The sequence below is a fragment of the Heterocephalus glaber genome, unplaced genomic scaffold (genome assembly GCF_053883595.1).
Source record: "Heterocephalus glaber isolate CG9 unplaced genomic scaffold, H.glaber_assembly_v1.0 deba00001504, whole genome shotgun sequence".
Taxonomy (NCBI): domain Eukaryota; kingdom Metazoa; phylum Chordata; class Mammalia; order Rodentia; family Bathyergidae; genus Heterocephalus; species Heterocephalus glaber.
In genome coordinates this window covers 57,154,368-57,178,480 of record NW_028258324.1, presented here as the reverse complement: position 1 = coordinate 57,178,480, position 24,113 = coordinate 57,154,368, and the positions used below count along the sequence as shown (strand labels likewise).

Sequence of the window (24,113 nt, the reverse complement as noted above, 5' to 3'; positions counted from 1 at the left end):
CCATGGGGGACCCTACAGGATGTTGCATATTACAGAAAACCCACTATACTACCCCCCTTAGAGAACAAATTGAAAATGCATGTGCAGCAATCTCAATGACCAAAGTTACCCAAGCAGCAGTTTACTGTACTAATAAATGTCTAGAAGCTCATGGCCAACACTTTGAGCACCTTTTTTAATTGTAGAGGCCAAAGATAACTTGGATTAATCTCATAATGTCTCAATAAATTTAGTATTAAAAAATTTACACACAAGTTTTTCTTTTCCTGAAGTGTATATACATTTTTTTGCAGACTCTTTTGGCTAATGTGAATAGTGTTGATATAAACATTAGAATGCAAATAAGTTACAAGGCTCTTAAATTTTATATGATGTTGCACGTTAACTGAGGCAAACTGTAAAAAATTAAAGATATATAGATAATCCTATAGTAGGCACTAAAAAAGTATGCAAAGACATATGGTTTAAAAGTCAATAATAAAATAAAATCATACATAAAACATACAATTAATCAAAAATCAAAAAAGACAAGAGAAACACAGGAACAACAAAGGATAACACAAAACAAACTGTAAAATGCAAGTGTTAAACCTAGCCATGTCAATAATGACATTGGATTTTAATAAATAAATATCTCAACCAAAGTGGAAAGATCAGAATAAAATCAGAAAATTCAACTCCATGCTGCTTCTTCAATATATTCTTTAAATATTAACACAGCGGAATAGGGATTTAGCTCAGTGGTGCCGCCACCTGCCTCACAAGCTCAAGGTCCTGAGTTCAATCCCCTGTACCAAAAAAAAAATTAACACAGCAATTAAAAGGAGCACAAAAAGGAAACATTCAACAAGAGTTAACTGCAAAAATCAATCACACTGGGCCAGGGATTTAGCTCAGTGGAGCCGCTGCCTGCTTCGTAAGCGCAAGGTCCTGAGTTCAATCCCCGGTGGCAAAAAAATCAATCACATTCCTGTACACCATCATGAACCCACCAAGAAAGAAATAAGTAAAACAATTTGGATCACAACAACATCCAAAATTTAAAAACCTAGGAATCAACCTAACCTTAGAGATAACAGTACTTTTTAATAAAAAGTATAAAACTTTAAACAAAGGAATTAAAGAGGTTGGGCATGTTGGCACATCCCTATAATCCCAGCACTTGGGAGGCTAAAGCAGGAGGATTGCTGTGAATTTGACACCAGCCTGGGCTACACAGTGAGTTTCAAGGCCACCTAAACTACATAGCGAGAACCTGTCTCCAAAAAAAAGAAAGGAAGGGAGGGAGGGAGGGAGGGAAAGAGAGAGAGAGAGAGAGAGAGAGAGAGATAGACGTTAGAAAATGGAACAACATCCCCCTTATTCTTGGATTGGTAGAATTAAATTGTTAACACGGCCATACTACCAAAAATAATTTATAGATTTGATGCAATTTTTTAAAAATGCCAATAGCGTTCGTCACAGAACAAGACAAAGCCATCTGCATTTCACCTAGAATCAGAAAAGATCCAGGGCTAGGGATTTAGCTCAATGGTTCCACCGCTTGCCTCACAAGCACAAGGACCCGAATTTGATCCCCAGTACCAAAAAAAGAAAAAGAAAAGATCCAGAATAGCAAAAGCAACTCTGAACAAAAAAGAGTGATGCTAGAGGAATCACTATATTAGATGTCAAGCTATACTAACAACATGGTACTGACACAAAATGGAAAGATATGCCAATAAAATAGAGGACCCAGAAGAAAAGCCCAACCATCTACAGCCATTTGATTTTTTATAAAAGGGCCAAAAACATTCTGAAAGAAAAAACAGCTTCTAATAATGGTTTTGGGGAAATTGAAGATCCACATGCAGAAAGTTAAAACTAAATCCCTATCTTTCACTTTGTACTAAAGTCAAATCAAAATGGATCAAAGACCCAGATATAAAACCAGGAATGTTGAAAGTACAGGAAGACAACATAGGAGGACTACTTGAACCCATAGGCACAGGCAAAGACTTCCTGAACAGGATTCCAGACTCGCAGGAAACAATACCAAGGATCAGCAAATGAGACTACATCAAATTAAAATGCTTCTTCATGGAAAAGAAAATAAGAGTGAAGAGATAGCCCACTTAATGGGAGAAAATATTTGCTAGATACTCTTTCAGAAAATTAATATGTCGATCCGGGGTGCTGGGGCGCTCTCAGCATGGCGGTGTTTTCTGGTCCTGCCGCGCCAATTCTGTCTCTGAACCCCCAGGAAGATGCTGAATTTCAGAAGGAGGTGGAGTAGGTTCGGTGTCGCATGACCCAGCAAAAAAAGCAAGAGCAAAAAAAGAAAGAAGAACTTACGCCTGGAGTAATTTTTGTGGGTCACCTACCTCCAGTACTTTTTGAATCCCAGATCAAAGAACATTTCTCCCAATTTGGCAATATTACAAGATTCAGACTGTCCAGAAGTAAAAGGACTGGAAATAGCAGAGGCTATGCCTTTGTGGAGTTTGCATCTGAGGATGTTGCCAAGATAGTGGCTGAAACGATGCACAACTACCTCTTCGGTGAAAGACTCCTGGTCTGTCGTTTTATCCCACCAGAAAAGGTACATAAAGATCTTTTTAAAGGCTGGCAAGTTTCATTTCATCATCCAGTATACCCAGCAGTGAAACGGTATAATCATAAGCGGACACTTCTACAAAAGTTGCAGATGAAAGATCTATTTAAAAAGAAAGAAAAATTACTAAGGAAGAAACTAATTGCTAAAGGAATTGATTATAATTTTCCTTCAATGGTTTTATCTACCAAGAAGAAAGAGGTTTCAGACCAAAAAGAGATTTCTGCAAAAAAGAATAAGGCTTCAGGCATACCTAAGAAGAAGAAGAAAAGGGTTTCAAAAGGCTCTCTTGTCACTCCCGATAAGACTGTGGATAGCCAGAGTGCCACACTAGTTTGTACACCAACATTTTTGGAGAAACGAAAATCTGAAGTGGCTGAAATGAATGATGATAAAGATGATGAAATAGTCTTCAAACAGCCTGTATCCAGTGTAAAGGACACACCAGAGACTCCAACACCCACTCATTCAGGGAAAAAAAGACAAAGGCAAAGAAAAAGCCAACAGTGATTCTGAATGTATTGTGTGCAGCATATCTTACAAGAAATTGTGATTTGTTGTAAAGGCTGACTCCTGTATTACACTAGATACAACCAAATCAACTATTAAGACTTTCAGAGGAAAAACATACTGATTGTTCCAGGTCTGTAAGGAAAGCAATGAGTAATTTTGGCTTATCTGCCCTTGGTGAGATCTGGGGAACATTGCAGCCTGCAGTACAGGCTCATAGTGCCTTTGTCCTGGTTTCCTACTTTTGTGTTTAGCTCCCCTTGGTTTACCTTGCCTATATGTCACTGTTGACTGCAGGTTGAAGTACTGAAGGGTTGTGGCCTTTTGCCACCAGCAAATAAAGTTCACCAGTCTTGCTTGACAAAAAAAAAAAAAAAAGAAAAAGAAAATTAATATGTTGAATATGTGAAGAACTAAAAAGAGAATTAATCTCATAAAAATGAGCCCAATAAAAAAGTGGCAACTGAACTGATTGTATACTTCTCAAAGGAAGAAGTTCAAACAGTCAAAAAATAAAAGAAAAAAAATGTTCAACATCTCTAGCCATCAGAGAAATGCAAATTAAATCTACATCAAGATTCCATCTCAACCCAGTTAGAATGGCTATCACCAAAAATATAAAGAATAAGTGCTGGTCAGAATGCTAGGGAAAAGGAATCCTCCTACATTGATAGTAGGAATGTAAATTAATACAATCAATATGGAAATCAGTATGGAGATTTATCAAAAGACTAATTATAAAAATACCATTTGACCCAGCTATACCTTTAAAGTTGCAGGTGCCAGATACTGTGTACCAGAGATGGAAAAACTAACCAATGCATCTGTCTTTTTAAGTAGAAAATAATTAAAACTTTACTTGATGATTGAAATTTTCATTATTAAAATCAATTATAATAATAGTTCCCAACCTAGATGTTCTTCAGAATCTCTTAAAAAGTTTTTAAAACACAGATTTTTTTTTTACATTTCTGTAATCCCAACAACTCAAGAAGGTGGGAGAGGAGCATTGCAAATTCAAGGCCAGCCTGAGCAACTTAGCAAAACCCTGTCTAAACATTAAATTTTAAGAAGGTGCTGTGGTGTGGCTCAGTGTTAGAGTGCTTGTCTAGAATGCCCAAGGTCCTGAGTTCAATTCCTACTACAACAAAAATAAATGAATGAATGAATGAATGAATGAACAAATGACAGATTTTTGCATTCTACCCCCAGAATTAGTCTTCTGATTCAAGAGGCATGATGTGGGAAACATATTTTTCTCCCTAAGTGATGATGATGATGAGACTGTTTGAGAAACACAATGGTGTGTAATGGTGAAACTCTAAGAGTCTTCTAAGCAATGTAGAATTGCATTTTGTCTACATATTAGCTTTCGATACTTTCCTTTGAGTTCCTGTGCCTGAATTTAATAGGGTTTTTTTTGTTTAACTTCTTTCCTGGCAGTTCATTTATCCATCATTCTTGTCAATATATCTGTCAGCAGTAGTGTCTTTCCTCATTTCTGAGTCATTATGCTATCTGAATTTAACACAAGATAAATAAAACTACTGTAATTATGTATAAATAAAGAAGAAATGGACTAATATTAGAAATAAATGCTACCAAAGATATAAAAAAACCCTGCAAAATGGACAAATTCTGAAAAGGCTCAGGGCTTAGAAGTAGCAGATATAAGTAAAGGTAAAACTGATAATAGGGCAAAGCTCAGAGAAATTCTTTAGAAACATTAAAGGTCTACAGTGGACCTTTGACTTACTAACTCAATCCATTCCCAAGGGCTGATTGTAACTCAAGTTGGTCAACTGAAGGCTCAGGCTCCTCTACACAGCCTTCAAAGCCTCTCTCCCGTGTACAGGCAGATCTGTGTCCTTAGAAATTGGCCCAGGATCTCAATTAACCCCACACAGGCAAGGATGCTGTAATGTTCCTTCCAGAACTTTTTATGGGTTAAATCTATACCTGAGACCATCTGGAAACACAAGTGGCTGGCATTTGAGTTGTAACTCAAGACTTTGATCATAAGTTAAAACTAAAATTCTGGTCATAACCCAAGTTGTTCATATGTTGGGCTGGTCATAACTCCATGGTCCACTGTATATGCTATCACCAGTACCACCATTTCCTCATCAAAATCATTCTAAAGAAACTACACAACTGTTCAGGGAAAACTAAGACTGTTAGTGAGGGTAATAGAACCCCCATAGTGATGTTTTCTCAATCACTATTTTTGTGTTCCTGCAGCACAATGGTTGGCTCCATCACACAGTGTTCCAAGTCAGCCTTCATTTTCCTTTATCTCATTCATGAATGAGCAGGCAAATTCTATGAGATATTCGAGAAAAATCACAAAAAGCACAGAAAAAAATTATCACCAGCAGAAAAGATTCAGGAAACAATTACCAAATGATGTCTTGATAAAAGGAGGCTTTGCATAGTCCAACATTTCAAATTTCTCTTCTGTATAGTGCACTTGGAGTCTGACACTTTGGAGCAATATATGATGACAAGATTCAGAGTGGATAAAAGTTATACTATTTTTACAATTAGGGACTCCAGATACTTAGAAACAATTAGGGACTCCAGATGCTTAGAAAAAAATTGTCATACATCCTTGAGAGTATGTTTATGCAAAAGATTGCTGCTATATTCAACTGTAAACTAAGATATTTAGAAATCTAGATAAACTAGTTTATTTGTTATGTTATTTAAGGAAAATTACTGAAAGTAACTAAAGGATTAAATGAACCAAACAATACATTAAAGTGATAATCAAATAGCTACATTCCTAGTTTTCCCCAACCAATAAAAGAAAAAGAAAAAAGAAATCAGGCACCGAGAACTTTGCTAATTAATTCTGTAAAATTCTGAAGTATGTGGTGTTTGTTTGTTTGTTTGTTTGTTTTGAGACAGGGGTCTCACTATGTAGTTCAGGCTGGTCTTGAACTCACTATGCAGCCCAGGCTGGCCTCAAACTCTTTTTTTTTTTTTTTTTTTTTTTTGGTACCGGGGATTGAACTTGGGTCCTTGGCTTGGGAGGCAGGCAGCGGAACCACTGAGCTAAATCCCTGGCCTAGCCTTGAATTCTTCATGGCTTCCTTTCTGGACAAACTAAAAACTTTTTAAATAATTCTGATGGGCTGTTTGCTCCTAATCCTGAAAAGCCCCCAACTACACCCATGCCACTACCCCAATATGACTGCCTTGAAATTTCTACCTCCACATTAATTAGCCCATCACCCTTAATCTCAGTTTCCAGCAAAGCCTCTGGACATGAACAAAAGGCAGACAAATTTTTGGCCAGAGCGGAATACACATGCCCTGGAGTCTACTTGCTAGTGGAATAATTCTTCCCTATAGAAACTTCCTGAGCCTGGTCTTTACTGGCTACATTACTCTCAGCATTCTGGTCTTCTGAGTTCTGAACAGAATCTTCCATCAAGTTTGGCTCACAGAATTGTAGGGCTGCTTCTCCAGTCTGCACACCTCCAAAGCTTTCCAGACTCCTTCCACAAGTCAGTTCCAAAGGCTTCTGAACCTCATGTTCTGATAGTCACAGCAACGGCAATGCCCAACACTACACACTAGGGTTTTAGGAAACCTAACAAGGAGGTCAAGGACTGAGGAGAAGTGTCCTTGTCAAATTCTGGGTAAGAACAAGGGGAAGTCTGAATTCCATGGGCCTGTGGCTAGTGTGGGAGAGAGTGTTCCTAACTTAGCAGGAATGGTAGGAGAAGAGAGAGACAAAGAGATCCAAATTTCATCATCTCTGGGGTTCTTATCCCTATTTTTACCTTAGATCTATCTGTTGAAGTCTCTGGACTGCTTTTCAAAATGAAGCTTTTAGATAGGCTAAATAAAGTACATAGGATCACAAAAGGGAACATTATATTGAAATAAAGCTATTAGAAGTTGTTGTTTAATTTGTGACATAACTACACTTCTTTATTAACATTAAATAAGTTATTTTAAAATGCTTTATCTTGAAAGTGATAAGTATAAATAATAAGATCTGTAATAATTTTAATATACCATGCAATATCTGAGATTTCTATTGGTGGAAGTCATAGGTACTAGTAATAGTATAGATAGCTAAGTTAGGTAGAAATATTATAAGTAGTAAGTCAGAGCTAAGCCTTCGAAGGAGTCAGTGCAGAAGATAAGAACACATTACAACTATAGTTGAAGGCTCACTCCCCGAAGGCCAGGCCTCAAAATAAAGACAGAATGCCTACATACCTTGAATGTCTACCTACCTCCCCAAGGGATAAGCAATGTACTATGATTAGTAATACCTGGACCAATAACTCTAGACAGGCATCAGTCACCTGAGTGGGTGACCAGGACCTCACTTATCTTTTCCAAGAAGGTCGTTGTTCTTTCCATGTATACTTGCTACATGATTTGCTTCCCCACTGGACCCATATTACCTAAGTGCCTATACTTGTAATCTCACTGGTTGATCATAAGTTTATTCTACCTTGTGATTTTGCTCTATAAAACTTCCTTTGAGAAATGAGCTTATTGACAACCCATTCAGCACGCCCCCCCCATCTCTCTCAGGAACTATATCTTTCCCCCTCAATAAAGATACCATAATCTTAACCTCTGTTGTTCCTCAGAGTTCATTCTTCAGTTTTTGGGAACATGAACTCAGTGTACCAGACAGCTACCAGGTGGGGAGTTACATTATTTCCCCTATATGATTTGGAGGTCCTATATCAGTAATACTACTATTCTGTTGCCTAAATTCAAACTTGAAGCGGAGTATAAACTTAAATTAGAAATTTAAGTTCACAGACTTGTTACAGGCTGAGAAATCTTGAGTAAGGGTCTTTGTCTGGAGTTTAAAAGAAATCACAACCTGCATGAAGGAACCTAAATCTAAGGGAGGAACTGGAAAATAGAAGGTAAAGAAAATGAGCACGACCAATTACAGGCTCATCTCTAACTTTTGTGGGGCTCAGAGGCCCCACAAGTAAGCTTATACACTTACTTCTCCCAACCTTCTCTCACTACCATTGCCTTTTTCCCTACTCAATGAGAGACTTCAACCTAAATTCCCAGTGGGTAGATGTGACGGTTAATCTTAATTGTCAGCTTGATTGACTTGAGAAATGCCTAGAAAATTAGTAAAGCATACTTCTGGGTGTGTCTAGGTGGAACATGGGAGGTGACCTTGGGGACTAAATCTAGTCATTGGCCCTTCCTCTCTGGCTCTTCCTGTCTTCTTCCTGGATGACATAAGGCTAGTAACTTTCCTCCACATAGCTGTAATGTGTCTTCATGTTTCTGCCTCACAGCCAGCCAGCCTGGGGGCCAGAATAAACCTTTTGTCCTTTAAGTTAAGTTGTGAAAGTTCAGTATTTTGTCCCAGCAACAGAAGAGCTGAAAGGAGACCAGGAAGGAGCAAAAGGCCTTCACCTGAGGATAGCCCGTGGCTCTACCAACCAACTCCTCATCCATGAGAAAGCACAACCAAAATGGAGCCCTCTGAAGTAGGTGGCTTAGTGCTGCAGCCTGCTTCTCTGGATCTCAGGGTATCCTGAGCAGATGTGTTGCCTTTATACTTAACAGTGACCAGTTGTGCAGTGCCTGGAACCCACTAAAAGTTTAAAGGGCAAAGGTTCTATAAACTTCTGAAGTTTTGCCTTTGCTCTTATTCTGTTATCATCCAGCAACCTATGTGAGATTCATTTCCTTTTTCCCTGTTTTTCATTATATTCTTTATATAAAGGTGCTGTAAAATTCTGAAGTTTTGCCTTTGTTTTTACTCTGTTATCATCCAACAACCTATGTGGAATTCTTTTCCTTTTTTATTTTTCACTATATTCTTTATAAAGTTGTATAATGTTCATTTTTCACCTAAAATACTGTGTTGCCATTCCTCTTTCAGTGTCCAAGTCTTAGTTCAACTCTATATATAGCATTTGAAACATTCTGATATATTGTGATTACTTGAACATTTTATCTCCATTGTAAAAAGTTTATATTTTCATTATTACATAAAGGACAGCTAGGATTTCTGTCCTCTCTCTATCTTTGTCTCATCTCATCTTTAATAGAAGGATAGAACAAGGTTCTCTTCCATCTTTTATTTTTAGTTCTTTCATCCTACCACATGCTCATGCTAGGTAGAAAGGAGGCAACTTCTCTTTCTTCTACCTTGCAAGAAGAAATAGGCAATAATAATGCATTAACTTTACATATAAAAGGTGGATGAGTCTGCTAGGTCTCCACAGCAAAGAACATAAATATCCAGGACAAACAGATCCAGTCATGTTGCTAAAAGCAGCTGCAGTGAAACGACACCAGGAACTGGTAGCGGGACGGGCAGATGGGATGGAAGAGAGAAAACAAGGAAGAGACTGACTTCCTAGTACACCAGGTAGTAAACTCCTCATTGAAAGTTACTCTCCTCAGAAAGGTAACTGAGAAGAGTAAGAAAGAGAAGTTGGCAGAAATTGTTCAGCTTCAAATCTTGCTTGTCTGATGAATGTTCCCTGGTATTTGAGAAGGAGATCGTATGTCTTTCTAAGTACCATGATTAACTTATTATAAACCATATTCTTGTTTATTGGGAATGATTAAGTTCTTAATTCTTTTTTTTTTTACTTCCTTAACCCTGAACAAACCCATCACCTATTTGCCCATCATTTACTCTGCTGTCTGAGAAGTTCCTTTCAGTGAGGGGTCAGTTCACTATTTCACTGTTCTTTATGTTGTGCATACAGTGTCCTTCGATTCTGAAATGATGGAAACCATATCAACTCGGGAATATGTCTGAGAATAAGGAAACACATAAACTGTATCTTTAAAACAATATAGCCTTTTCTTGGTTTCTGTAATATACAGAATCACTGTTTTTATCCATAAGTATCTATGTTTCTGAGGTTATCAATCTTACCTCTTGGTTGATGACTATGAAATTTGAATTTTTCCATACTAAATTCTAACCCACACTTTGGACCATAATTCCAGTCACCTGTTGAACTTCAGTCAGTGTCTCATTTTTCACAGCATCAAGTTGCTGAAATGACACTTGATCCCCACAGAGTTAGTGCCAGAACTTTCTGTGCCCTCTCTGTGTCTAACTTGTCACTGGGAATCAAAACAACATTGCCAGTGCCCTGATTTTAATAAATCCATTATTAAAACAAATCCTTCACCTTCTGCCTGAAGTTCTTCTTTCTACAGAGCTTAGACATAAGTCCAAAGATACAAGCTCTTCTCATCTCGCATCACACCCTGCCACAACTCTCATACAGTTAATCCTTGTGACAGTTCCTTCCATAGATCTACTATCTTAATGTTTTCTGTTGCTTATTTTTAAAATTCCTGAGACTGGGAAATTTATATCGAATAAAAGTCTACTTGGTTCACGGTTCTTGAGGCTAGATCCAAAGTATGTCTCTGGCATCTGATGAGGACCTACTTGCTGCATCATAATATGACAGAGAGCATTACGGGGCAATATAGCAGGTATGCAAGACTCAATCTCTCTCACTATAAAGCCACTATAATGCCATCATGGGGGCCCCATGCTGATGACTCCATCTAATACTAATTACCTCCCAAAGGCCTCACTTCCAAATACTGTAACATTAACTATAAATCTGGGTATTACATTTCCAACATATGAAAATTTTTGGCATACATGTAGCACCTACATATAAATCTGTTTAGGTTTGTAGTAATGTCACCAACAGATGTGTTCTCTCTCTCCCTTCTCTCTCTCTCTCTCCTCTTCTCTCCCTCTCTCCTGCCTCCACAGTAATCAGCTACCTTAAAACATTACATTCTATTGTTGATATATGCTCTAAAAATGTCCAAGGAAAATTATATCCACAAGATCAGAGATCTCTGTTATACAACTAGGTTTCCCTCTCACTGAAAGCAGATGGGATAACTACTAATTATCTAAGCAAGATATACAAGGTTTTCTGCTATGAACATTCCCAGATGAGTGATATTTTTGTAACAAAGAAAAAAGACATGAAATTATGGCATATTCTTTATTGAAAGCCTTTTACTGTAACCAGATTTTGCTTGTTTTTTATGTCGCTGTAAAGAACAGACAGATTTTAGACTTCAGTGGTGGCTGATTAAGTAATTCAGGCCATCCTACCAACAAAGAAAAACTGAAAATAATTAATAACATAATTGATCTGGATGGCTGGAGAGGTAATAAAATTGTGAAAACAGCTTGTCTGAATATTGGAGAAGTCAGAAATCTAGACAGTTGTCCAATTATTGACCTCTGTTACCATGTTGGCATTTGACAGTTTGGCTGAAGTGGCTGAGATACTAAAAAACACTGTTTTGTTTGTTTGTTTGCTTATTTTTTTGTTTAAGACAGGGCCTCAGTATGCATCTCAGGTTGGTCTCACACTTGAGACCCTGCTATCTCAGCCTCCCAAGTGCTGGGATGACAGGTGTATGCCATAATGCTTAAGAACACTATTTTTAAACCAAATCTTGTAGTTAAGGTGACAAAATTGAGTTAAAGCTCCTAATGACACAAGCTATTGTAAATCTTTACAGGTTTAAAATTCAGTATGTTGAAAGAACCCAGAATGGTATCACAGCTTTGAGTTGTCTTAAGTCATCCAGAAAACAGCAGTCTCTGAAATTGGATTAATGGAATAATAAAGACCACTGTTTATAGACATTTAACAAAAAAAACTCTTCTGGAAGAAGTAACATCTTTCATATTTTTACAAATAATTTCTCAAAATGTTCATCAGAAAATCAAGTCAAAACAAAGACAGAGATAGCAAGACAATATGAACAAGAATAAGTATAAACAACCTACAAGAGAAACAAAGCAGCTGAGCATGATTGTGAATGCTTATAATCCCAGCCCTTGGGAGGCTGAGGCAGAAGGATAGCAAGTTTGAGGCCATCCTGAGCTGTGTAGTGAGATCCTACCTCAAAAGGGAGAAGGGAACACAGCCATAAAGTCTTCAGACTATGCACTGAGCACTTTTTATTGAAAATTTTGTCAGTAATCAAAAATAATCTAGAAAATTTTAAAAGATCCAGGAAGAAATTCTAGAATTCAAAAAGATGAGAACCAACATTGAGACTTATTGGTGTGTTGAGTAGCAGAGAGAGACTATAAACTGATAGGAAGAGGAAAACTTCAAGAATAAAAAGACCAGCAAAACAGAAGTCAAAGTAGCTTTAAAATAAATTCACAAGTTGTTTTATACACATCCTTTTAAAAGGTAAACCTTAATTTCTCCTTCCTTTAATATGGCTTGGACTTAGTAAATCATAACAAATAGATAACACAAATAATGGTATAGGACTTTCTCAATTGGTTGAAAAAAGGCATTGCAAATGCTTCTATTACTTGCTCTCTTATCTCTTAATGCTATATCATGGCAACACTCAAGTTGTGTAATGTAGAGGGCCAGATAGTAACTGAGGCCTCCTTCCAATGGACACGTGCGTGAGTATACTCACAAGGGTATCCCTCAGCCCCATTCATGCCATGAGATGACTACAGCCCTGGCCAACATATCAACTACAACCTCATGAGACAGACTGAGCCAGAATGGTGGTTCTTAATTATGGTCCAGAAAAACTGAGATAACTAAATTTTGTTTTGTTTTAAACCATTAAGTTTAAACAAATAACAAATAACCATTTGTTATTCAGTCATATACAGCTAATTCACAGAGTAAGAGAAAGTGGCTACAGTAGGAAAATTTTGCATGCATCTAACTGAGATTTCAGAAAGAGAGAAGAGAGAAAATTGGATAAAAGCAATACTTGAAAAAAAAAGCAATACTTGAAGAAATAAAACTAAGAATTTTTCAAAATGAAAACAAAACTCCACATTATATTTAAGCTATTAAAAAGATAATTTAGGGTCAGGGATTTAGCTCAGTGGTTCTGCCACCTGCCTCGCAAGCGCAAGGTCCCAAGTTCAATGCCTGGTACCAAAAAAAAAAAAGATAATTTTAAAAAATACCTAAAAACATCCCAACACAAATGATAAAGGTATAAAATTAGACTGACACCTTATATCTTAGGAGATACAGACAATGAAATGACCCATCTGAAGTGATGAAGGAATCCAAACAACATAGCCAGGTACAGTCGTAGCAATGGCCTCACTTCTCTTAACAATTTTCTGCATTATTCAGCTTTCCTTTCACTGAGACACAAAACCCAACACTCAAAAATTAAAGAAGAGGTTGAATTTGGCTCATAGTTCAGGGGATTCAATGCATGGCTTATTAGATCTAAGGGAGGAAATCATGGCAGAGGGGATGGTAGAGCAAAGCTGCTTCCTGGTAGTCAGGACACAGACCAGGGCCAGAGGAAAAAGGGCAAGGAACCATAAAGAGACTATATGGCCATGTCTTCATAGCCCACCCAGACACATCCAAAAGCGTGCTCTACTAATCCCCTGGGGAGATCCCAATCATGATGACATTCCAACCTAACTTCCAGAGGCAAGCACCAAATCTGTACAGTTCTCCTTCAGAATCTAGGATACAGTTGTCTATGAGAACCTGGAGTCATACGTCAAGTACTGGTTCTCCTATGATTCCCTATGATTCCTACTCATTACAGTTGGGAGCTCAAAGGGAAGCGTTCTTCTATTAAGGATATGAGGCAATGTATCTGATAGCCTCTATAATTTTTTGTTGATTCAATTTGTATGCAGTATTTTGTATTTGTAGTCTTTAAATTTAACCCTTCCTCGACAGTTTTCTGAATCTTACATAATCATAGAAGTTCCATAGAAGCCAAGGATGTTTCTACACGGATGATTTCAACTCAATGATTGGCCATAAGACAGTTATTTATTAATATGAACATATTTCTCCTTTATGGTTGTGACTTTGTGGTTAGTTTTAGCTTGGAAATTGGGTACTTTGTTTAAAATATCTGCACTTATGCTCACACAAAGAATCCTATGATTTTACATATGTGGGCATTTCAAATGTATTAGTGTTCTATGGAGGTTAAGCAGCAGTCTCAGGCTGCTTGGTATGTACAAGTAGGCATCTCTGTAGAGAGATCCATCCTCCCATTTGCTGTATGATTGAGTCTCCTGGCCAGAGTTACTTGGTTTTATCTTTTTACACAACTCTATGTGAGTGAATCAATTTTTGCCCTACTAATTTTTTTTTTAAATACTGGGGATCAAACTCAGGACCTTGTGCTTGCAAGGCAGGCGCGGTGCCACTGAGCTAAAATCCTGGCTGTCCTACTAAGTTTTAATTTTAAAAATGGATAGTAAGACTAGTGGATTGTCTGCTAAGACTCCTTAATACCAGTATTTTCACAAAGAATATGTTTAATAGGCCACTTGTTGAGTTTTCCTGAGCAATTCTCATTTCTTTGCATGAGAAGTATGTTGTCGATTTGGACTTCAACCTTGTACGATCATTTGTTCTTTTAATAAAATTAGTTGTTGGAGAAACTTCCAAATGTATATTTGATTACTGAGAATGAATAAAAGCATAATCAATGAAAAAAATAAAGTGATGAAGGAAAAAAGATACTGATCTATACTTTTATACATAGTAAACATATCCTTCAAAAGAAAAAGAAAAGAATATTTCCAAATAACAAAAACTGTAAATCATCAGTTGACCTGTACTAAAAGAAATACTAAAATTATTTTTTCATGTGGAAGGAATATGATCATAAAAAGAGGTATGGAAATGCAGAAAATAAAACAAAAATAACAATCAATGAACATAATCATCTGGATAAATCTTAACAAATATCAACTCTATAAGTAAAAATAACATTTCTGGGATTTAAAATATGTAGAATTAAAATAGATGACACCATTAACACAAAAGGAGGAATAAAAAAGTCTCTTGGAGGCCGGGTATTTAGCTCAGTGGTTTCAGCGCCTACCTTGCAAGCACAAGGTTCTGAGTTCAATCCCTGGTACCAAAATAAATAAAGTCTCTTGGAAGTGGTAGAAGTACTACTAGTTTACATGAGATTTTAATAAGTCAAAGATTCATGTTGTTAGCCGGGCATAGTGGCACACATTTGTAATTCCAGCACTCAGGAAACTGGCAGGAGGACCGCTGAGAGTTCAAGGCATGCATAGCCTACATAGTGGGTTCAAGGCCAGTCTGAACTACAAAGTGAGATCTTGTCTCAGGAAGAAAAAAGAAAGGTTCTATAAAGAGTAGCCACTCATAAAAGACAGTAAAATGAAAAACTAATACAGGAACAGAAATGGGATTTTAAAATATCAAACACTTGATTAATCTAAAAGAAAATAAAGGAGGACAAAAACAACATGAAATAGGAGAGTTAAAAAGAAAACAAATATTCATTATATTAAATATAAATGTACTAAATATTAAATCAAAAGACGGATTATCAGATTGAATTTTTTAAACCCCAAGGGTATGTTGCTTATCAAAATACATTAAATACAGAGAAACAAAGTTGAAAGTGAAATAAAATCTGAAAAGATGCAACATGCAAAAGCTAGCCAAAAGAAAACTGAAATAAAGGGCCAGGGATGTAGCTCAGGGGCACCACACCTGCCCAGCAAGCACAAGGTCCTGAATTTGACTCCTGACACTGAAAAAAAAAAAGAAAATGAAAACCAAAATAAACACAGTAATGTCAGGAAAGAAAACTTTAAGTTACAAAGTATTATTAGAAATAAAAAAGAGCAATTTATTTCAAGGGCTGGGATTTAGCTCAGTGGCACTGTGCCTGCCTTGCAAGCACAAGGTCCCAAGTTCGATCCCTGGTACCAAAAACAAAAAAAAATTTCACAAGGACAAAAGATCAATCCAACAGGAAGATATTATAATTTTGAATTTCTATGCATGTTAACAGAGCATAAAGACACAAAAATCAATAATCTAAAGAACTAAAAGATGAAACAGAAAAATCCACAACTATTGTAGAACATTGTAACATGTCTCTTAGAATATAATAGAACAATCAGAAAGATACTAAAGATCTGAACATCATATATTCGCAAATAATCTGATTACACATGAAATATGTATTTTAAAATGTATTAAAATATATGGTGAACCTTAAAACAAGTCTCAAGAGAGGGCTGGGAATTTAGCTCAGTGTCACTGCACCTGCCTTGCAAACACAAGGTCCTGAGTTTGATCGCCAATACTGGAAAAAAAAAAAAAAGAAGTGAAAAACAAGTCTCAAGAAATTTCAAAAATGAGAATGTTTATTTCCTAACCACATTGCGATTGAGTTAAAAGCCATTTGCAAAAAGAAGTTATTTAACAGTACCTATAAGTTTTAAAATAAATAAATTCACTTCTGTGCAACCAATAGATGGATCAAAGAAGAAGAAATATCAATAGAAATCACACAATGTTTGGAGTTGAATTATAATGAAAATACCAAACATCAAAATTATGGGATACACCTAAGGCATAAAGGAAAATTTATAGATTCAAATGCATATATTTGAAAATTAAAAAGACTAAAAATTAATTAGCTAATCAAACATTTCAGGAAGTTAGAATATGAAGAACAAAATAAGCAGAAGGAAGGAAATAGTACAGCTCTGGTAGAAATTAATTTAATAAAAGCAAACATAATAGTGAAGATTAAGCCAATTGTAAATCTTCTACAAAACAATCTGAATTGATAAATCTCTAGCAAGACTGATCAAGAAATAAGAAAAAGGCACATCAAGTCAGGATGTTATTATAATGCAGTCATTACAAAGGTATTAAAAGGATATTTTAGGTAACTTTATCCTGTTAAATTTCAAATTTTAAGTTAAAGAATCCCAAAAGAACATAATCCCTAAAAACATAATTTACCAAGAAGAAACAGAAAATATTTTTAAAATTCCTAAAAACATAATTTACCAAGAAGAAACAGAAAATATCAACACTCTTATATTCTTAAGAATTTAAGCCTATAATTTAAAACATTCCCTAAAAAGAGTTCTTCACTGGTGAATCCTACTGATTTATGAAGAAATAACATAATTTTTCACAGGTTCTTCTAGGGCGATAGGGCGCTGTGTGTATTTGTTTCCTATTAATGCTATAAGAAGTTACTATTACAAATTACAACAAACTGGGTGATTTTAAACAACACAAGTTTATTCTTTCATGGTTCCAGACACCAGAAGTACAATATCAGCTTCACAGTACACAATCAAGGTGTTGGCAGGACTTCATAATGTCTGCAGGCTCTAGGTGGGCAACTGTCCTTTGTTTCTTCCAGCTTCTGTTGGCTGCCAGCATTGCTTTGCTTTAGGCTACGTCAGTCCACTCTCCACCACCTTCTTCACACTGCCTTCTCCTCTTCTGTGTGTAATATCTCCCTCAGTCCTTTCTCTTACAAGGACACTTGTGAAGGCATATAGGGTCCACTTGGATAATCTCTCCACAAGATACTTATTATTTAATATAATGGTCAGAGGTTCCAGGGAATTGGGCATGAGTATCATGGGAGGAGAAATATTCTTCTACCCTACCACAGTCCTCAATTAATTTTATGAGGCCAGTTTAACTTTCAGATCGATACTTGAAAATGACTTTATGAGAAAGGCAGCAAATTACAGGCCAATATCAGACATAAACAGAGATACAAACCCTGAATAAAATATTAGTAAACTAATTCAGCAATACTTAAAAAATAAATATATCATGATCAAGTTCAGGAATGCAAAACTGTCTTAACATTATGACATTGCCTGGCATGAGTTTGGCCCTTGGTTTGAGTTCCAATCCCCCAAATCAAAGCAAAAAAACCCAAAATCAATGTAATTTTCTACATGAACATTGATTTAAACAAAGAGAAACAGAAACACACCCCTTTCTGTCTTCAATAAAAGAGAAAGGTTCTTCAGACATTTCAACTACATTTTTTCCCGGAGAAAACTTAATGAAAGGGGACAACATGAAGTCTTCATTACCTCCACCAACATCTCCCTCAAATGGCAGACCACTGGGTCTGTGACACTTGGATATGTCCTACTATCCACCTACACCCTCCTAGACAGTTATGACTACTTTCCCTGGAACCCAGAACTGATTTGAAAATTGAAAAATATCATCTTGAGGCAGGAGGGAGGAATAAGGCAGGTTATAACTAGGTATTTTCTGGAACTGAATTTGGGGGGGCGGCGGGGGGAGGGTACCAGGGATCAAACTCAGGACCTTGCACCAGCAAGGCAGGCGGTGGCGCCACTGAGCTAAATCCCCGGCCTTTCTGTAACTGAATTTTATCAGGAAAAGGAACAAGTGAAAACTTTCTCACTGACCTCTGACTTTCCGTGACTTAAAATTTCTAATTCAATAAAATAAAATCAAGGTACAAGCTAATCCAGAGAAGCCTGGCAGGCCCAGTTTCAAGCAGTCCCTAAAGAATTATTGCACAAGTGTTCAACACAAAGCACAGCCCAACCACTTGGGAGCTTTCACAAACTACACAAAGCTTCATTCAGCCTTAGTATAAGTTACAGGGTATAGGTACAGAGGGGCACTATTGTTTGTATAGGGAGTCACTTTTGTGATAAAGGATGACACACTCCTTGGTTATAATTTTCAGGTATTATGGGGGCTGAGGGGAGATTAGAACCACTCTTTCCCCAAATGTTTTTAGACTTTATTCCATAAACCACAGGTGTCCAGCTTTTGGGCTTGCCTGGGCCACAGTGAGCAAAGAGGAACTATCTTGGGCCACATATTAAATACATAATGTAGTTTACATATATAATAACAAAACTTTTAAAATATTTTTTACTGGGGCTGGGGATTTAGCTCAGTGGTACCAACACCTGCCTCGTAAGCACAAGGTCCTAAGTTCGATACTTGGTACCAAAAAAAAAATACAATAAAATATTTTTAACTATAACATTTTTTAAAAGAGGGCAACATAAACATAAAATGAGTAAGATATCTGAGCTTGTTTTACTCATCAAGTCACACAAGCACACATAACCTCTGACACATGAGTGTCAGTTTGTGTGTAAAGGACACAGGAGGCAGAGTAAACACTGCACCATTCCCTCCCCTAAACAGTTTTTCCACTGTTGCCTACACAGTCTACACTCTAGTACCTCGCAAACAAGTCATGGAAAATATTGCTAAAGGGACTGGCATGGTGGCACATGTCTGTAACTGCAGTACACCGTGTGGCTGAGGTAGGAGGATCCAAAGTTTCAGCCCAGCCTGGGCAACTTAGCAACTTAGCAAGACCCTGTCTCAAAATAGAAAACAAAAAGGACTGGAAATGTAGCTCAGGATAAAGTCTCCCCAGGACCACACACACACAAAAATCACATAATAAATGTTTAAAGTTTACTATCTCATAGGAATGCATTAATAGCTGTTCAGTCACATGTAGCCTGTGGGCTGGACACTCCTGGCATAAACCAAGCTAATGTCCATGTATTAATTTTCAACTGCTTTGTATAATAAATTATTACAAACAACATTCATTATCTCATAGATAATCTGTAGGTCAAATGTCTGGGCAAGGCATAGCTGGATTCTCTGTTCAGAATGTCATAAAGTTTCTGAAATCAAGCTGTGATCTGATCTGAGACTCTTGTAACTAAATTCAGGTTGTTGGTACCTACAAGTACCTTGCAGTTGTAGAAAAAGTGCCCATTTTCTTACTGGCAGGCAGGTCCTAGAGATCACTGCCATGTCCTAGGCATGACTCTCTCATAATATCAGAGGTTACTTCACTCCAGTCTGCTATAATGGTGCCATAGGCAGATAAAATAAGGAAATCTCAGACGTGACTATCTCACACCTTTACCATAATATGTAATATAAGGAACAGGGTGACTATCCCACTATTTCCATAGTTCCAAACCACAGTTGAGGAATTGGAATAATAAGAAGGGCGTATACCAGTATGTGGGAGTCTTGGGGGTTATCCTAGAATTTAACCTACCACACTGTATTGCAGGGTGAGAGAATAAAGGAATGGGAGAACACTTGGATGGACACACTGACTGGAAGGGCTTGAAATGGCTTAAGGAGTGGTGGTAAGGAAAAGAGTTGGGCAGACAACACTGGGAGAGAACTTCGGAGTTTTGTCTAGCAATGGATTTTGTGTGAAATATGCAACTTTAAGGAAATTCAATTAATTTATCCCCTCTTGGAAAATGAGACAAAATAATCTTGATTTCTTTCAATTGATTATATGTGTAGTTTGTGTTTTGTCTATAATTTTTGTTTCATTTTTGTTAACTTCAACGCAAATCTGTGCTCCAAATAAAACTCAACATGACCAACATTATTTGGTTATAGTAGAAAGATTATAGACTTAGGAGTAAGGTAGACTTTTCAGTCAAATCTTTACTCCTTCACCTACTACTAGCTATGTTTTAAAACCACCACCACTTATTAAGCCCTGTGTCTATTATACCTAACATTGCTTAACTTAGCATGTGATCAAAATATTGCCTCTAATAGACTAGTTCTTCCTTAATATAGGTAAGTGACAGCTATGATCACCAGTTTATCCAGATTGACAACAAAATAATTAAATGCAGTTAATTGCTTTATAAATTCCTTATGTTGCTGTACATAATTATAAAGATAATATCTGTGACTGTTTTAAGTATATAATAAATGTCACCTTCTACTATTATAATTTCTATTATCACTTGCACCCTAGTAAACCAAGTGATGAATATTACTATTAAGATTAAGAGGGCTGGGGATTTAGCTCAGTGGCACCATGCCTGCCTCCCAAGCACAAGGTCCTGAGTTCCATCCCTGGTATCAAAAAAAAAAGGAAAGAAAGAAAAGAGAAGAGAAGAGAAAGAAAGAGAGAGAGGGAGAAAGAGAAAGACAGAAAGAAAGAAAGAAAGAAAGAAAGAAAGAAAGAAAGAAAGAAAGAAAGAAAGAAAGAAAGAAAGAGAAAGAAAGAAAGAAAGAAAGAAAGAAAGAAAGAAAGAAAGAAAGAAAGAAAGAAAGAAAGAAAGAAAGAAAGAAAGAAAGAAAGAAAGTCGAGACACATTATAGGGAGAGCTCATGGTAACACCCAACTTACACTACAAAGCTCCATAGGGCCTGAGACTTTTGTCTGTGTTCCCCACTGATGTTTTCTGACCCTAAAATGGTCCCCTGCATATTTTATGTGCTCAATGGATGCACTATTTAACAGAAAAACCTCCACTACATGCCAGTTGTATTTATGGTGTACATGGCCTTACTAAGGGGTCCAGGGACGGGGGGAAGGCAGAAGGTATACCTCATAAAAGGAAAGGCTTAGAAGAGTTGAAAATAAATTATATTCTTGTTGGAAGACATCAACAATAATCTATTCATCTATTTTACAAATATCTTTAGTACTTTCTCTTTAGACACTATAATATGTTGTAGGGAGTAAAAAGAATCATGTGAGATATGATTTCTTTTCAAAAGGGTCACTAATGAAATACAGAAAATACTTGTATATAATTTCTATACATTTTTAGAAACTAGTAGTGTAGGGTAAACAAAATTCTATAGGAGTTCAGATGAAGGAGAGATTACACTAGACTACGGGCTGCCAAACTTTGTCCTATAAGCCAAGTTCGTCGATAGTTTTTAGACTTAATACATAACACAGACTATGTGTGACCTGAAAGGCCTACAATATTTAATATCTGTTACTTTACATTAAAAGTCTGCAGATACCTATTCCCCATTTTAATGGACAAAGAAAGCTTTATAGAAGATACACTAATCTGGACATTTAACTGAAAGACAGAAGTGGAATGGGTGAAAGGCACTCAGAAAGGAGAATGACTTAACTAAAAGCACAGGGGAAAGGGGCTTCAGGGCATATTTGGAGACCAATGGTGACAAATCTCATTTGACAGAACTATGAGGTTTATGAAGCGGAGAATGGAAGGGATGTCTGGAAGAGCTGCCTGTGGTGCTGGGCTGAAGAAGTGAACCATGCAGTAACTGAAGATGTCAGAGTTGCCAGAAAAAATTTCTTAGAGTTTTTCCTCTCTTCAAGGTCTGTTATGATGAGAATGAAAATGATTTTTCACAAAAGAGCAATACAGAAATGCAACTTTTAAGGACTAGAAAGCTTCACGTTTATTTTCAGCTTTAGTAATTGTACCAAACATTTTCCCTCAGTGGTTGTACCAATTTACACTCCCACCAGCAAGCAGTAGGAGAATTCTACTTGCTTAATTTCCCACGATATTTAAACTTGTCCAGAAGACAGAAAAAGATGAAAACTTCTGAATGCATTCTACAAAGCTAAATAGTAATGCGATTTTTGTGACAATTAGACATGGATGGATTAGACATGGACAGTTACCATGCTTCTCTCTGCCCACCAAATAACTTATAGGTACAACGTATATTCTCTTAACTTCCACCAACACTCTAAGCAGTGCTAAAAGATACCTTGTTTTATTATTGCTCATCTCCTCAACCACCTACCTCCCTGAAAATGTGATTTAAAATGGGACTTCAGACAGACCTCCCAGTGTAGCTTTGCTTCACATGACACTATGTTATTAATGCATGACACTATATTATTAATAATATTCACCAACAAGTCTCAGACCCACTATTTCACCCTCATTTAGTGCCAATCTCCAGCAATCAAATAATTGTACTTGTCTGTCTGGTCTGGGCATAAGATGCACTTACACAGATTGTTCTCTTGGTCAGTTCCATTTGCTGACAGCTCAGCAGGGAGAGCTTGATTTATTGAATACATAAAGCTCTGCATGCACTCAGAATTCCGGCTAAGGAAAGGGGAAAAAAGACGGAGGAAGACAATGGGCACAGATATGCTAAAATGGAATGGAATGGAGGATCAGTTGGGAAATCTCCATTTGAGAAAAGGCAATTAAGCTACTTCACTTTCCCGTGCAATCCTGAATGCCTCATATGTCTTTCCTCCTAACTCAAGAAGGGAGCAGAGCCTCTATTCAGAAGTACATCTCCTGGACAACATCACTGGTTCAAATACTTTGCAATTCTCTAACTGGTCTACCATTCACATGTTCAGGACTACATAAGAACAATAATTTCTAGAAAGGAAAGTCGTAAGTCAGATTAAAACAGACACAGTGACAAGAAAATGAACAGTTGAGGAAAGGAGAAAGTAAATCATATGTGATATAGTTGTAAATTATTTTCTAATGGACATGAAGCAGAGTGGCATCACCTGGCTTGGATGCAAACGGAGCCGAGATCTTTCCATGCGGCTTCTCACATTCTCTCTTCTTGCACAGTACCAAGATTCTCATCCTACTCCTATGTGGGGCGAGCCACAGCCCACTCTGGGCCCTCTTTTCCTTTCTTCATTCTTTTTTTCACTCCAACTAAACTCTTCCTTTTACTTGTTACAGAACCAAAAGGACCTCTTCACACACTTCATAAGGGAATTTGTTGATCATAGCTCAGTATGATAATTTACTAGGAATGTTTCTATTCAAAGGAATTTGATGAATTCCGAAGGTGGAAGTTGTCAAGAGATGGAAGAATCATCAGAGGAAAAGAGAGAAAGAAGAGAAAAGAAAAGGTGTAATGAAGGAGAAGGAAAGAGAATATTTAAGTGTCATTAAGTTTTAAGCAGAGGGCTTTTATATACAACACTATGTGAACAGTTGTGTACAAAAGATTCCCAGCTAAATGGCTGCTACTTAACTGACATCATTAATCCAGATCTGATAATCCCTAAAAGGAGAGATAAGAAAGCACAGGTACTGGCAATTCTAGTACTTCCTCATTTTAAGACACTAACATTATACATTATATGGAAAATGAACAGTAAGGACAAGCAATTATTAGACTCTCAGAGATTTAGAAAACTCAGTAAACCACTCTGAGGCCCACGTTGTTCATTTCTAAAATAAAGCTGTTGAGTGAGAAAATAGTGTCTACATTTTCTTTTCATTCTTAAATTATATAATTCAATGAATGTAAATTTTTTTTGGTACCAGGGATCAAACTTGGGTCTTTGTGCTTGCGAGGCAGGCGGCAAAACCACTGTGCTAAATCCCCAGCCGCTTGATAAATGTAAAATTTTACCCTCC

The 24,113-nt window shown here is 36.9% G+C and overlaps 1 protein-coding gene and 1 pseudogene across 27 annotated transcripts in view; one reads left to right on the top strand and one right to left on the bottom strand.

Moving 5' to 3' along the window:
* The window catches only part of Fxr1 (FMR1 autosomal homolog 1), an 877,806-nt gene that overhangs the window by 773,768 nt on the left and 79,925 nt on the right, over positions 1–24,113 (bottom strand). The window lies entirely within an intron of this gene.
* Positions 2,189–3,103, top strand: LOC101715278 (MKI67 FHA domain-interacting nucleolar phosphoprotein pseudogene; annotated as a pseudogene).